The sequence below is a fragment of the Rhinopithecus roxellana genome, chromosome 10 (genome assembly GCF_007565055.1).
Source record: "Rhinopithecus roxellana isolate Shanxi Qingling chromosome 10, ASM756505v1, whole genome shotgun sequence".
In the NCBI taxonomy this organism is placed as follows: domain Eukaryota; kingdom Metazoa; phylum Chordata; class Mammalia; order Primates; family Cercopithecidae; genus Rhinopithecus; species Rhinopithecus roxellana.
Genome location: NC_044558.1, coordinates 112142897 through 112159816, shown reverse-complemented (window position 1 = coordinate 112159816; position 16920 = coordinate 112142897). Strand labels below are relative to the sequence as shown.

At 35.0% G+C, this 16920-nt stretch overlaps 1 protein-coding gene across 1 annotated transcript in view; it reads left to right on the top strand.

Annotated features, from left to right (window-relative positions):
* The window catches only part of MGAT4C (MGAT4 family member C), a 900286-nt gene that overhangs the window by 389696 nt on the left and 493670 nt on the right, over positions 1 to 16920 (top strand). The window contains exon 2 of the mRNA XM_030939721.1: positions 732 to 840. The gene's annotated coding sequence lies outside the window, so the exon portion shown is untranslated. The remainder of the gene's footprint in view (positions 1 to 731; positions 841 to 16920) is intronic.

Below are 16920 nucleotides of genomic sequence, written 5' to 3'. Positions count from 1 at the left end.
TGAGAATTAATTTTTGATCTAGTGTTCATATTCATTTGATAACAAGAATATACCACTTGTAGTTATAATGAGTTAATGCTTCCAGAAACATTGAATGTGTAAAAATTTTAAAAAGTCAATGCTTTGTGACCTCTTCATTGCTCCCATAAAATTTAAGGATGTGACTGTGTCTGGGCCACTTTGAAGGTTTAGGCAAAGAAACCGTGGAATATTTAATGGACTTAGAAATGCAGTGCAGTTGGTCTCAGACTCTGGGGTATGTGGAGGCATTATTGATGTGGGTGTTTTGCAAAGCAGAGATATAGAATGTTCATTTGAGTTTTATCAAATAATGAAAGAGACTTAATAACACTGATATCTCATTAGTACATAAATACTGGCCTGATTGTTGTTAAATTTAAAAATAAAGACATATAGGGGCTAAGTAAATTTATGTACCAGACAATATCATCTTGATTTATAACTGTGTGTATATTTTTTAATCTTAGAGTACACTTTCAGACATAGTAATAGAACAGATACTCACAAATGCATGCTTTCTTTAAAACTATTAATCTCAGTATTGAGCAGAGAAACCAAACAGCTTATATTGAAAGTAGAAATGTAATTGGCCTGTTTGGAGAAAGTCTACTAGAGTAACAGTCAGTAGATTCAACATGCAAGTGCCATCATGATGAATGTTTACAACACCTTTTTGAGAGCCAATTATACTGGGTTTTTTTTTTGTGCAGGAACTGGAGATCAGCCAGATCACTTGTATGCACAAAGCCGCTGTGGATCTGTCTTTCAAATAAGAGCTGCAGAAAACGCTATAGCAAGATTGAAGCTTTATCCACTCTGGTAAGAGAAGCTTTCTTTTTCTTTGCTATGGTGAGAGTTTGATAAGAAATCCTTTTAAGCCATAATGTGGTCAGGGAGAGGAGACTTTGTTATATAAGTCAGAAAATGTTTTTTCTTTGAAATATTTTTTTTACTATGCTTTGTGCCTTTATGTTATAGCAAGATAAAACTGAAACACTAAGTCATATTGCACATGTTAAATTTGTATTGGACATAGGGGAGTCTTAAACTACTCTTCTGTTGAGTGAAATGTGAGGTCATTTTATGTTTATACTGTAGATCTCCTGGACAGCATGAAGTGAAGAAAGATTGGTATTCTAATACTATGGCTGAGAGTGAATCTTGTGTTTAAGTTTTCCCCTGACCAATGGTGTTATTAATTCCCAGGAGCTCACCACCACCAAACTCGGCCTTTGAATTCACTTACATATTTTTTTGACCACTCTAATCTCTTTCTATATTTAAAATTGGAAAAGCTGGGGATTATTCTGGATGAGTTTATTTGAATAGTTTTCTCACTTTAGCTCTAAAGACTGTAACTGTGCACATATATACAAAGTACAAAATTTTGTTTTTCACGTAATTTCTTCAGCCTGTAATGTGCTTCAACATTTGTATGAGAATCTCTATGTATTATAAACTCTATCTGAACTCATATCAGTCTAAAATGACAATAAATATTGAGAGCATATACATGTATATAAATATGTACATGTATATAAGTAACATTTGACGTGAGGAAAATTAATTTTAGATAATTACACATTTGCATATTAAAGCAATGTAATCCCTATGGAAATTTATAGCTTTTAATTTTCATTTATATGACCCTTCCTTTTCATTTTCTTGGTAAACTTTGGTTCAGAAAACAATAACATAAATATCAAAAAGACTTTATAACCAAACAGCTACATTTGAAGATACATTACTTTTTAAATAAACTTGTATGATTCGGATTTTATTCTTTTTAAGTTGCTCAGTTACATCCATGATTTAATTTATACATCTATGAAATTTAAATACAATTATTTTCAGGAGTTTACACCAGGATAGCCTTCCAGGCTTCAAAGTTACAAGCAGCTTGCCATGTCTGTCTAATAGGTTGCCAATAAAAATTCATGCTTATCTGATAACTTCAATAGGTATTTATTGATTATGTACATTGCTAAAAGCTTCGAGGAGAGGTAATAAGTAGCTTAACTAAATGAAACATAACATCTGTAGAGATTTAATGAGGATTTAACATATATGCATAAAAATAACAAATTCATAGTGAAGGTTTGGCTAAGGACGAATAGTAGAGTCAGGAGGAGTCAATAATGACAATGAATACAATGAGACTTATTTTTTCAGATGTAAAAAATAATTCTATGCTTTAATGCACGAGCTTACAAAACTTTAGCAATGTCATTTTCCCCTTGTTCTGCCCTCATTTAAATTATGCATGCATTCAATTCAAGCCATTTGAAATCTTTACCTGTTTACCTTGCACTGAAAGAAATACAGACAGTCTTGCCTCCGAAAGAGATTCTAGTTTAAAGGAGAGCTGAGGGAAATAAATCAGTAACTATGTTACCCTGAATCCATGTAGTAAAAAAAAAAAAAAAAAAAAAAAAGTATTTGCTTTAAATTTCTGTGGTTTCTGCACTCTTAAAGACTTTTGTTGCTATAGGCACATGCAGCAAGCAACAACATAAAGTATCAATTCCCTTAGTGTATATCTTTCCAACTTTTAAGTGAATCTCAGACAGAAAAAAAATCCTTCTAGGGTAAGAACCACATTTAATGGTATATATACATATGTGTGTGTGTGTGTGTATGTATGCACACACATATATAGTTATATCATTATATATATAGTTATAAATATATGTGTGTGTCATTTTTTTCTTTTCATTTTTATATTCACGTTTAGGAACTACAATTGTTAACATACACACACACATGCTTTAGTTTGGAAGATAGGAAAGAGAAGCGAGTATAGCATCTCTGCCCCCTTGATGAGTTTGGCACAGCAGGATATCCTACCATTTTCTACTTTCATGCCTTTGCTTTTGCTATTCATCTTGAGGGCGCTTCTTTTTCTACTGTCTCTTGTCCATGTTCTACCTGAACTATATGGCTCAGACTAGAGGCTGCTTTATATGAAGATATCTTCCTATCAAGCCTCATACCCACTCCAGGGAAAATGATTTATTTCATTTGGGAATTTTCTTATAACTTCAATTTTATGAAACAAAAAGTTTACAAACAGGATGCAAATTCATTGCTTTCTAATTATAAACAAAATGAGGCAGTTTTGTTATACTTTCTTTCCTTTTAGACATATTTTAAGAAATCTGCTTTTTAGAGAGATATTTTGTAGAAAAAATTTTATTACTCTCCAAACTTTCTTTGCTTTATTCATTCTCCTTTTCTTATAGCTGATAAAGTTGCTTTCCATTTCACTGAGAAGACACAGATCATTTAATGGGTTCTCCTGTGTTCTTTTGCCTCCAAATCTACAAAGCTTACCTCCCAATCTGCCCTCATACTGCTCTTCTTTTCTTTATTTATAATGGGAAGAAGTATCCCAACTTGCATGACCCTAACTTCCATCTCTTCTACTTGTGACTTCTCACGTATACTCCTCTGCCTGATAAATATTTTTATTCCAAATATTTACCTGTATTTTCTCCATGAAGTTGTTCCCATTAAACACCTCTTTCCCAGCACTTTGGGAGACCGAGGAGGGCAGATCACAAGGTCAGGAGATCGAGACCACGGTGAAACCCCGTCTCTACTAAAAATACAAAAAATTAGCCCGGTGTGGTGGCAGGCGCCTGTAGTCCCAGCTACTCAGGAGGCTGAGACAGGAGAATGGCGTGAACCCGGGAGGCGGAGCTTGCAGTGAGCCGAGATTGCGCCACTGCACTCCAGCCTGGGCGACAGAGCCAGACTCCGTCTCAAAAAAAATAAAAAATAAAAAATAAAAAAATAAAAAAATAAAAAAAAACACCTCTTGATATTTACTACACATCTCTACCAATATTTGGCTGGGACTACAGACCCTCTCTAAATAACATCCATGTATCTGCTACTTCACAAAAACATCTAAAATTTTTTTTGTTATTGTTGTTTTGGTTTTTTTCCAGATACCATTTCAATATCTTTGCCTTCATTTTTCTTTAAATTTGCACAACCCTCGTGATTCTTCCAAATTTTCTGAGGTAGTTACATTATTTTCTTGTTGCTAAGTCCACCCAGTTTTCTTGGTTTCCTACCACTATTTAAGAGGTGACTATTCAATTCCTTTTGAGATAGTTTCCCCTTTACCTCCTTAACACTCTCCTTTTTTTTTTTTTTTTTTTTTTTTTTTCTTTTCTCTTCCTGTTTCTTTGGTAGCTTTTTCTTCTAGTGGAGTACACTTTTAAGAGTTCCTCAGGACACAATAGTGAACCTAATACTTCCTCTCTCTCTCTCTCTCTCTGTCTCGCTCTTTCCTCTTCTCTCTATAGTCTTTATTTCTATAGTTCTTTAAAGTATCAGCAATCTTACAGTGTAACCCTATAGCATGTATCAATTGTTGGATGCATTCCTTGATTCTATATGGATACAGATGAAACTTTTGAGTGTACAATGGTGCAAAGGTATTGCGTATTCAATAGAAAGTGGTGTGATACCCTCTTGAAGTGTAGGGAAGCAGCAGCAAGCTGCAGCTCCCAGTCAGTCACTCAATCATGATGGGAAATAATTGATACTCTACAGTATACTGTGTTGCCCGACAAGTTTGCCCAACTGTAGGCTAACACAGGCATTCTGAGAACATTTATGATAGGTGAGACTAAGCTATGATGTTCAGTTGGTTCAGTATGTTAAGTGCATTTTTGACTTATAACATTTTTAACTTATAATGGGTTTATTGGAAAACAACACCATTGTAAATGGAGGACCATCAGTATACTTGTCAAGGGAGATTTGGGGTCAAGCAGTGAAAACACCCTCTCTCCTGGAAAAATATTTGATTAGGTTTCACCATGTTTTTATTTTGATGTGTTCTTAGCACTCTAAGATGCTTTCCAGGAAGCCCACTCTGTCCTTACCTCACAGGGAACTCTAAGGAAAATGATATGGCTAAACCACTCAGATCCAAATAGAACCAAAGAAAAGAGGCAGAGACCATAGTGAGAAGAGTGGATCATAGTGGGACCTCTGTGTTCCTGGTAGCTGTGGTGCCCAATTGCAGATACCAGTCAACCTCATAGCCAACATGCAGTACAGAGCAAGGTGTCTTCAAAAGCATGATGAAAAGTTTCACCTAGTTTGAGTCCCTATATGCTTTTTAACTCACCCCACCTCAGGGACCACCCCAACAATTCTGCCTGAGCAAGGACATGCCCATCTCCTCCCTTTTTGAAGAAATGAAGGGGCTAGACCAGCTAAACTTGGCAACTTAACAAGCAGCAGCTTTACTCAGCCAAGAAACACTCCTGGTGACTTTGCCCAGGCAAGGAACTTCCCACTTCTGTGAATTTTAAAGAAGCAAATGGGCTAAACCTACTTAACCCAGAAAATCATGTAGTATCTTCACTCCACATATAAGCCCTCCCGAGGAGTCCATCCAAATAAGAAGACTTCCGTCTTCATGCATCTCAGAAAATTATAGTGTCTAGATCTGCTAGGGATGATGTTGGGAGTTCCCAAATCCTCTCAACATAGCCAAAAAACCGCTTCATGGCTCCACATTCACAGGGAGGAAATCCTTAATTGTGTATTTCTAAGGACCATAGTCTCTGGATCCACCTGTCCAGAGTAGTGACTCCACCTAACCTTGGAGTCCAGCCTCCAGCCCTGCCCAACTTCAGGTCACCAGTAACATAACTGACTGACCAGTGTACATATCTTGTGACTGACCTCAAAATCCATCACAGTACTCACCCAGCAACTCCACTTTATAGTCAAACAAAGCCAGTGCTCCCATAGGACATCAGAGTCCAAAGAGCAACCCCACCCAAACAAAGTCAATGGTGCACTAACTAGAGATCTCATGGAAAGCTCTGCCTCCCCAAGGAAGTCACCAGCTAGCTTTTCCAAAATCAGAGGCTAAATTAAATAATGCATGTGTATCCCTGCCAGAGAACACCTGTAAAGGCCAAGAGAGGGGCTATTCCCTCAAATGTACAGACAAGATAAGGACACAGGATTATGAAGAATCAAGGAATCATGACACCTCCAAAAGAAGCTAATAAAGCTTCAATAATGAACCCTAAAGAAATAGAGATCTAGAAATCAGTAGCAGATAAATCAAAATAATACTAAAAAAGATGTTCCATGAAGTACCAGAAAATATGAATATAAAATTTAGTAAAATTTGAAAAAATATACAAAATTGCAAGAAGCTAGACAAATAGAAACAATAGGAAAGAACCAGACAGAAATCTTAGAGATGAAGAATACAGTGACTGAAATGAAAAATTCAATAGAAAAGTAGAGCAGAAAGATAAAGGAATAAAGTTTACAGTAATTACGGGACACCATCAAGAGATTAAACTTTCACATAATAGGAGTTCCAGAAAGAGATAAATGATAATAAAGGCAAGAAAACATATTTAAAGAAATAATGGTTAAAAACTTTTCTTGCTGAGGTAGATGCCAATAACCAGATACAGAAAGAATGAAGGTCTTCAATCAAATTCAACCCAAAAAGAAGTACAACTAGGCATATAATAATGAAACAATGAAAAATCAAAGACAAGAAAAAATTCTGAGGACAACTGATAAGAAACACATCATATATGAAAGAGAGTGAATATTACTATCAGATACTATCAGAATAATATCTCAATAGAAAGTCTTCAGGCCAGGAGAGAGTGCAATCATGTAGTCAAAGTTCTGAAAGAGAAAAACAAAAACAAAAGCATGCCAACCATAAATATTTTATTCATCCAGATGGAAAATCAGTAAGGAAACATTGGACTTGAACAACATTTTATATTTAATGGACCTAACAGAGAAAAACAAAATATTTCATCCAACCACAACAGTATATACATTCTACTCAAGCACACACACAAAAAAACATTTTTCAGAATAGATCACATGCTAAGGTGCAAAGCAAGTCTCAGCAAATTTTTTTTAAAAAATGTAAATTATATCAAGTATATTTTCTAAACACAATTGTTTGAAACAAAATTCATAACAGAAGTAATTTTAGAAAATTCACAAATATATGGAAATTAAGCAACGTGATCCTGAACAACCAAAAGGTCATTGAAGCAATTAAAATGAAAATTTTTTAAAAGTCTTGAGACAAACACAAATGGAAACACAACACATTAAATCCATGTGATACAGCAAAAGCAGTTCTAATAGCAAAGTTCTTGCAGTAGGTACCTACAACAAAAAAGAAGAAAAAGATCTCAAATAAACCAAGTAATATTATACCTTAAGGAACTATTAATAGAAAAAGAAAACACTAGGCCCAAAGTTAGCACATGGGAAAAAATAATAAAGAGTGAATTAGAAAAGAAAATGAAATAGAGACTAGAAAAACAGCGTAAGAGATAAAAAAAAGTAACTCATTTTTTGAAAAGAAACAAAATTGTCAAACTTTAGCTAGAATAACTAAAAAAGACAGAACATTCAAATAAAATCAGAAATGAAAAAGTAGACATTACAACAGGTACCACAGAAATAAAAAGGATATAAGAAAATACTATTGACAATTGTATGCCAAAAAATTGGATATTGTATAAGAAATGGATAAATTCCTAAACACATACAACCTACCAGTACTGAATCATTAGTAAACAGAAAATCTGAACAAACTATTAACAAGGGAATATAATAAGTAAGAAAAAAGTCTCCCAGCAAGAAAAGACCAGGACCTTATGCCCTAACAGCTGAATTCTATCAAACATTTAAAGAAAGCAGATACCAATCCTCAAACGCTTTCAAAAAGTCAAAGAGAGACCAGGAGTGGTAGCTCATGTCTGTAATCCCAACACTTTTGGAGGCCGAGGTAAGCAGATCACTCAAGCCAGGAGTTCAAGATCAGCCTGGGCATCATGACAAAAAGCCTTTCCTAAAAAAAAAAAAAAAAAAAAAAAAAAAATACAAAAATTAGCCTGGCATGGTGGCACATGCCTGTAGTGTCAGGTACTGAGCCCTGCTTTTCAGAAATTCTTTTCTATTATGCTCTGCAATCTTGCTCTCTGTAGATACATGGTTAAGAATGAGTACATTAGGATCGGAGAGGCTTAGTTCAAACCCTACTTATATTACTTGCCAGTTGTTAGGAACTTGAGCAATTAGACTGTACACTCTGCATTTCCTCATCTTTAGCATGGAGATAATAACATCTATTTCATATAATTAAATGAAATAATCTAAATAAATAATTCGATTTTAAAATGTATGTAATATCTGCATTGTTTATTCCTGTAACCTGATATTTTAATTTGAGACAATAATTTTATACTATATTAGCGGTTTTTAGCGGTTTTCTTTTTTTTTTTTGGTTGTTGTTGTGGTTTTGTTGTTGTTGTTTTTGAAATGGAATCTTGCTCTGTCTCCCAGGCTGGAGTGCAGGGGCGCGATCTCAGCTCACAGCGACCTCTGCCTTCTGGGTTCAAGCGATTCTCCTGCCTCAGCTTCCTGAGTAGCTGGGACTACAGGCACCTGACACCACGCCCGGCTAATTTTGTGTATTTTTAGTAGAGAAGGGGTTTCACCGTGTTAGCCAGGATGGTCTCGATCTCCTGACCTCGTGATCCGCCCGCCTCAGCCTCCCAAAGTGCTGGGATAACAGGCATGAGCCACCGCGCCCAGCCTATATTAGCTTTTAAATATTCCATGTGAATGAAAATGTTCACCTTTTATGACATTTTCGAGAACATATGGCAATGATATACTTCATTTCCACAAGTATAAATGGAATAGAGTTTCTTTTTTGGGAAAACTAAGAATGTGACTACTAAGGATGTGAAAGCTTATCTTCCTGAATAGATAAGAGGGTGTGTGCATATGTGCATGTGTGTGTGAGTGTGTGTGTGTCTGTGTGTGTAAGGTGGATGGGAGAATGAAATAATTCTATAATTTAATCAAAATTATGATTCATTAAGTACAGAAGCATGATATTATTAACTTTTTCTTTTGAAAAAATGAAAAGTGAAAAGAAAATATATATTATAATTATAATATGTATAATTATCTTAATTAAAATTGTTAGCACATTTCAAACTCTATTAATATAGCATTATAATATAATGTATAATACTCTCTACCTCTCCAGTAATTAGATGGTCAAAGTCAGAGCAACAGTAATATGAAATATATGTCCATTTATGTGTAAATGTAGAATGGAAGCGTCAAAGCTGCCCACTAAAGGTAGAAGGCCTTTCGGGAAACACACACTTTTCCCTCCAGGAAGCATATAGAGCAAACCTATAACAATAGTATCCCAAACCTGTGATGGCCTTTCTTTCACCAATACCTCCTTCCCCTGTTGACTGACATTAATAAGGAATGGACACTTGAATAGGACAATGGTGTAAGAGTGTCTGAGCAGGATACTTAGATGTGATTTCTCTTTTTATCTTGAACTTGTAGTCGTGCCTTTATATAGCACTGAATGGAGTATGCATTTGGAGCAGAGGCTTTGAATCAGTCTACCTGGGTTCCAGAAACATTTCAGCCACAGGTTAGCTGAATTAGCCTGAGCAATTGCCTCACATCCCTAAGCCTTTGTTTCCTTATTTGTATATGGTGAATGATACTTTATTATACATATGATTATTATTTTTTGTATGTGAAAATAACTGAGAAGATAAATGTGTTTATTATAGTGTCTTGTGCCTTATAAATGATCAGTATATGATAATTATAATTTTACTCTTATAGTTCACCATCTACTATTCTCAATATCTAGTAATAAGGCAGAAAACTAGTGAGCCAATCGGTACACTAATGGCAGTGTAAGGTTTTCCATTTTCTTGAGTTAAAAGTACACACTAATACTCTAAGGACATTGCTGAAATAGATTTTACCCAGAGAGTCAATGACTGATGGACCATACATTCAGAGGAGACTTGTTAAGGGGCAGATGCCATAGTATACTGCCTATTTGGATGACTGCAAAATAAGTTGTATCCTTCTAATATAGTTTTTAAATGAAATATACTCAGATATTTAAATATGTATATTGCATTAACATAGTTTGCTTCTATTATAAAAAGAGGAAAACTTTTTAATTTTTATTTTATTGAGATAAATATATCATGAGCATACTCTGGACTGCAGTATGTGATTATTAATATTGACATAGATTATTTTAATTATTAATTTTATTAAAACACTATTTTAAATATTGAAAGACAATAAGTCATTTGCAAATTAGAAGAAATAATCAGAATGTGTTTTTAGTTATACAAATATAAGTTAATATCCATTCATTCATCTTGGAAATACCCAAGATATTGATAAAGTTATATGCATGCAATACTTCAGTCTTCTCATTGGAAAGGGATCATCATGTAATTTCCTTTGCTGGCTGGTGCAAGATTTTGACTGGTGCAAGATTTTGGAGCCAAAGGCATTAGAAAATATTCTCAATATTATCTGAAGCTTAACAGTGCTAGGATGCAAGTAGTCAAATGGAGGTATGATATGTATAACAGTATAGTAATTTGTTTTTTCATTGCTATAAAGATACTACTGGAGACTGTGTAATTTATTAATAAAACAAGTTTAATTGACTCACAGTTCTGGATGGCTGCAGAGGCCTCAGGAAACTTACAATTATGGCAGGAAGTGAAGGAGTAGAAAGGTACGTCCTACTTGTTGGCAGGAGAGAGAGAACAAGAGAGCAAGAGCGAGGAAGTGCTACACTTTTAAACTATCAGATCTCGTGAGAACTCACTCACTATCATGGGAACATCACGGGGTAAACACCTCCCATGATCCAATCACTTCCCACCAGGTCCCTCCCTCAACACGTGGGGATTACAATTAGAGATGAAGTTTGGGTGGGGACACAGAGTCAAACCATATTAAACAGTTTTGAAAATGTCAAGTCAGTGTATTTCTCATTCTTCTTAAATTATGATGAAAGACTGCATAGTGTAATGTTCAGAGCAAGAAATCTGGAGCCACCACGTTGCTGCCTAGGCTTGAACTCAGATTATATCATTTAATGGGTATGGGAATTTGAATAAGGTACTTTATCTCACGCTAGACTTATTTTAAAATGTAGGGTCAGGCACGGTGACTCATGCCTGTTATGCCAGCAGTTTGGGAGGCTGAGGCAGGTGGATCATGAGGTCAGAAGATCAAGATCATCCTGGATAACACGGTGAAACCCTGTCTCTACTAAAAATACAAAAAAATTATCCGGGCGTTGTGGCACGCACCTGTAGTCCCAGCTACATGGGAGGGTGAGGCAGGAGAATCGCTTGAACCCGGGAGGCAGAGGTTGCAGTGAGCCGAGATATCCCACCACTGCACTCCAGCCTGGGTGTCAGAGTGAGACTCTGTCTAAAGTATATATATACACCCACACACATATGTATACACACACACACACACACACACACACACACACACACACACACACACACATATATATATATAATAGTACCTCCTTTATTGGGTTGTTATAAGAATTAATTGATTTAATCAATATGTTCTTAGAATAGTGTTTGGCATAAGAGATTAAGCTCTATATAAGTATTTATAATGCAGATGCTATTCATGCTGCCCAGTCATCCCCACTTGGGAATCAATGGATTTCATTGCTTCAGAGGCTGGGGAGGTATTATTTAGAACAGTCACCCATTGCTCAGATCTGACTCTGCAACTAGTTTGGTGAGTGAATTGGTGGAATGGTACCCTTGAATCCTAACAGTTAAATATAATTTTTAAGAAGTATATAGCCAACATTTTTTCATATCAAAAGAAAGGTAAGAAATTTTATTTCAGGCTAAAAAAAGAACACTGAATAAAACATAAGAGAGGTTCTAACCAAATGGAGGAGGCATAGTGCACTTCCTGTGATGACTGGAAGAGTAGGGGACAAAAATCTAAAGAGAAAGGCTAAACCTTTTAACAGCAACAATCAGCACTATTAAGATTCTTCTTTTACAGGTGACAAAATGGAGGTTTAAAGATGTTAATAAGTGGCTGCAATGATTCTGGAACCTAAGTTCTTCTAATTTTAAACACAATGCCTCTAATTTTTATTTCCTTTTATCAAAAGTTTTATTATATATATTGGTTAACAAAGTTTAAGCTATGAAGAGAGATCTCTCTTTAATTTGCATTCTTACATCCTTACACAAATAATCATGCCTTTTCTGTGTGTGATTTGCTAACCTATACTAACAACTTAGTTTTGCAAATATTTCCAAGTGGAAGATTTTGTATCTCTCGAAAGCATAGTCACACCTATTTTCCCTATGTCCTACCCCTTTGAGGCTCCTTTTAAAAATATCTATCTTGTATGTGTATGGCTCTAAATAGATACATTTTTAAAACAAGATCTTCATTTTTGCTTTCTCATTATTGACCAAGAGAGTGCCAATTCTAATGTGAAGAATCACACTAATAGTTGCTTACATGCAAGACATTATGAATGGATAATAATGTAATGTAATGTTCAATACATTATGAATGGATATTTTACACACAGTTTTGGACTTTTCTGGTTTTTATTTTCAATTCTTTCTACTATGAGTCATTTCCAGTATCATTAAACTAAAATTATATTAAAATATAATTCAATTATTACACTATATGCCCTGTACACACACACATACATTTATACATGTACATGTGCTATACATGCAAACATTTGCACACACTCAATAGAAGAAACTATATAGTAGATAGTCAAAGTTTTAGTTGTTCTATCATAGAAAATTCCATTACTGTTGGTAAAATTGTAAACACTATTGTTACCTTATGTTTTCTGAGACTTCTTAGTTTTTTTATTTAAATAGAGTACTCACATGCTAACATATTATTAAAACTCCAACTTCCATAATTATATGTTAGATGACAATAATAGTATTGCTTCATAGATGTCAAAGTATTTAATATTTAATAGTGTTTTATTTAATGCACCCTGACTCTATGATGCAGTGAAATATATAAAGTTTTGATACAAATAGAATTTTTTTCAGTGTTATAACATTCAATAACTAAGTAATATAGTAAAATTAAGAATAATTTACATTCAAGCAAACAGTACAGGCAAAGAAAGAGTTGCAAAAGAAATCTCAGAAAGCAGCTGATTTTCTAATTCTACTTGCATCTCTTTTGTGTCTGTGCTCAAAAAGCCCATTTTATTCTGATGTTTGTGTAGATTACTTTCTGCCCATTCTACATCTTTCTTCCTCTACTATACAACAAAATGAATAGGCGATAGCTCTCAGCACTTGACACTGGTGGGAAAGATTAGAAGGAATGTTGACTATGACATATCAGATATGTTAAGCCCTTGCTGGAGAGATACAGTGCAGAAAAACTGGTTTGTCATAGTAACCAAGATACTCTGTTTTTTTTCCAGAATAAAATACAGCAATTTCAGAAGAGTATATTGAAATGGAAACTAATTACCGGTACAATTAAATTTTAAATTATTCTACAGTATCTTTATTGAATTGTGTCACATTAGCCAGAATATTGACCCATGTTATTTTATGAAAAGGAAATAGAGGCCGGGCACGGTGGCTCACGCCTGTATTCCCAGCACTTTGGGAGGCCGAGGCGGGCGGATCACGAAGTCAGGAGAAAGAGACTATCCTGGCTAACACGGTGAAACCCCCTCTCTACTAAAAATATAAAAACAAAATTACCCAGGCGTGGTAGCGGGCGCCGCCCTCCCGTAGTCTCAGCTACTCGGGAGACTGAGGCGAGAGAATGGCGTGAGCCCAGGAGGCGGAGCTAGCAGCGAGACGAGATCGCGCCACTGCACTCCAGCCTGGGTGACAGAGGGAGACTCCGTCTCGGAGGAAAAAAAAAAAAAAAGGAAAAAAAATAGAAATTTTATGATTTTTAAAAAATGTTATGATTCTTTTTAAATTAAAATTTAAATTGTAATTTAAATACTTTTAAAATTCTTTGTAAATTTAATTTGAGATTCTTTTTAAATTTAAATCGCATAGGCATGAGAATTGATTTTAAAATGTCATTTCTTTGACACAGAAGTTGCATGTTGGCCATCAGATTTATTCTACAGCACATTCTTACAACCAGAGATATTGGTTTGCTTTTTTTTTTTTTTTTTTTTTTTTTATACTTTAAGTTCTAGGGTACATGTGCATAACATGTAGGTTTGTTACATACGTATACTTGTGCCACCCAAAGGATTATAAATCACGCTGCTATAAAGACACATGCACACGTATGTTTATTGTGGCACTATTCACAATAGCAAAGACTTGGAATCAACCCAAATGTCCATCTGTGACAGACTGGATTAAGAAAATGTGGCACATATACACCATGGAATACTATGCAGCCATAAAAAAGGATGAGTTTGCGTCCTTTGTAGGGACATGGACGCAGCTGCTTTTGTTTTTATAAGCTATAGCAAATTTTAAGATGTTAAGGGTTGAAAAATGATAGTTTTCTGAATGCATGACTGTTTCAGTGTTATTCAAGTTATTTTAACTAATCTGTGAGTAAATTTTGAAAATAAATTAGTTTCTCATAAGTATATTTTTAATAATTAAGACAACAATCCAGGACTTCTTATAGTTCCAAGGTTTTGAACAGTGGCTATATACTTGCTGACAGAATTTTGTACTTCAGTTAACCTTGTGTTTAAGCTAGGGTGAGAGAAGGAGTAAAGAAGGATAGGAATGGTTAAAGGGTAGATTTGAGTAAAAAGGTTTGGGATGGTTGAATATTTAATATTAATGCTATCTCCATTTTTTTAGAGTTGTGTCCCCCTTGATTTTCATAATTCTGTCAATTTGTATCATTGTGTCTTATCTTTGAATAAAATCCCATTTCTAAGCCTAGATTCAAGGAAAACGTATTTTGTAACAAACCACTAGTAAGTAACCTAGTTTCTCTGCCTAAACTGATTTTGTCATACATTTAAGAAGTTGAGAATGACTCTTCAGAACTTACAAATGAAGACTTACAGTTTCTGCTTATGCTTCAAATTGATATACTTTTTTTCTTGATTATATACTAGATACACATGATATGTGGAACTTACATTTTTCTCTTTACATTTTACATTTAGTTTTTAATCCAAAGTTTTGTTTGTTTGTTTGTTTGAGACAGAGTCTCTCCCTGTCGCCCAACCTGGAGTGCAGTGGGGCGATCTCGGCTCACTGGAACTTCTGCCTCCTGGGTTTAAGCGATTCTTCTTCCTCAGTCTCCCTGAGTGGCTTTTATTATAGGCGCCTGCCACCATGCCTGGCACATTTTTGTATTTTTAGTAGAGAGGGAGTTTCACCATGTTGACAAGGCTGATCTTGAACTCCTGACCTCAAGTAATCCGCCTGCCTTGGCCTCCCAAAGTCCTGGGACTACAGGCATGAGCCATGGCACCCGGAGAATCCAAGGTCTTTTAAAAAGCATAGGCTGCTTGGTAAATCATTAAATAGGGTTATTTGGGAAAAAATATACCTCTGGAAAAAGACAGATTTTTGAGAACCAAAGGTATGAGCCTCAGTTTAATCAATCAATATGTAAAGAATAATGAATTTGATGAATGTACCATGCGCCTAACTTCTGCAAATCTAAATGTCACATTACCAGCAAGGGGTAGAACAATTATCTGAACCATAGGTATAGCCTAAACATTTTTTTTGTGTGTAATTTATTATCTGATCATTAATACTATTACATAGAAATGCTCAATTTTACTTCTGCCCTGTAGAGATATTCAAAAGTCAGCAAAAGTCAGGACAAAGAAGATCCAAGTTTAAAGGCATGTATTCTACTTTCCAAAGAAGCTACTCAAATTCTACCTCACATTAAAGTTTGTTTGGTTCAAACACCGCATGTTCTCACTCATAGGTGGGAACTGAACAATGAGATCACTTGGACTCGGGAAGGGGAACATCACACACCGGGGCCTATCACGGGGAGGGGGGAGGGGGGAGGGATTGCACTGGGAGTTATACCTGATGTAAATGATGAGTTGATGGGTGCTGACGAGTTGATGGGTGCAGCACACCAACATGGCACAAATATACATATGTAACAAACCTGCACGTTATGCACATGTACCCTAGAACTTAAAGTATAATAAAAAAAAAAATAAAAAAAAAATAAAAATTTAAGAACAAGAAAAAAAAAAGTTGGTTTGGTTCACAATGTCTCACTATATTTTATTACTATAAAAGGAATTTTGAAATGTGAACCAATTTGAAAGGAATGCAGCATAACTTCTATAATTCAGATTTTACCAGAAAAATTATATATATATATTTATTTATATATATTATATATATATATATATATATATATATATAGAGAGAGAGAGAGAGAGAGAGAGAGAGAGAGAGAGAGAGAGAGAGAGACAGAAAGAGTGAGAGAGAGAGAATATGTATTCTTGTTTTTTATGGCCAAACTGTTCAAGTAGCAGCTATATGGAACTGGATATATTTCTAAACTAAAGTTTTAAACTATAATATTAGGAATCTTGGAATGAAAGTTGTTATACATCTCAAAGCAAAATGTGGTTTTTAAAGTACTATGAATTTTATACGATTTATTTCTTATGGAGATGAACTGGTAATATTTGCAATTCATCTCAGCAATGACTTCATATTATGAGCTGCTAAGACGTGGCCCAGGCTATTTTGTGGTACTATAAATATTGCAAATTTAGAGAACCAATGAATAGTCTCGCTACCTATGCATTAGCTTAAAGTAAACACTTGCAAAATGTATGTTTAATTTTTTTTTTTAATTTTCTTTTTGAGACAGGATCTTGCTTTGTAGCCCAGACTGCAGTGTAGTGGCACGATCATAGTTCACTGCAGCCTTTAACTCCTGGACTCACTTCCGCCTCAAGAGTAACTGGGGCTGCAGGCACATGCCACTATGCTAAGCTAATTTTTGAAAATCTTTCTTAGA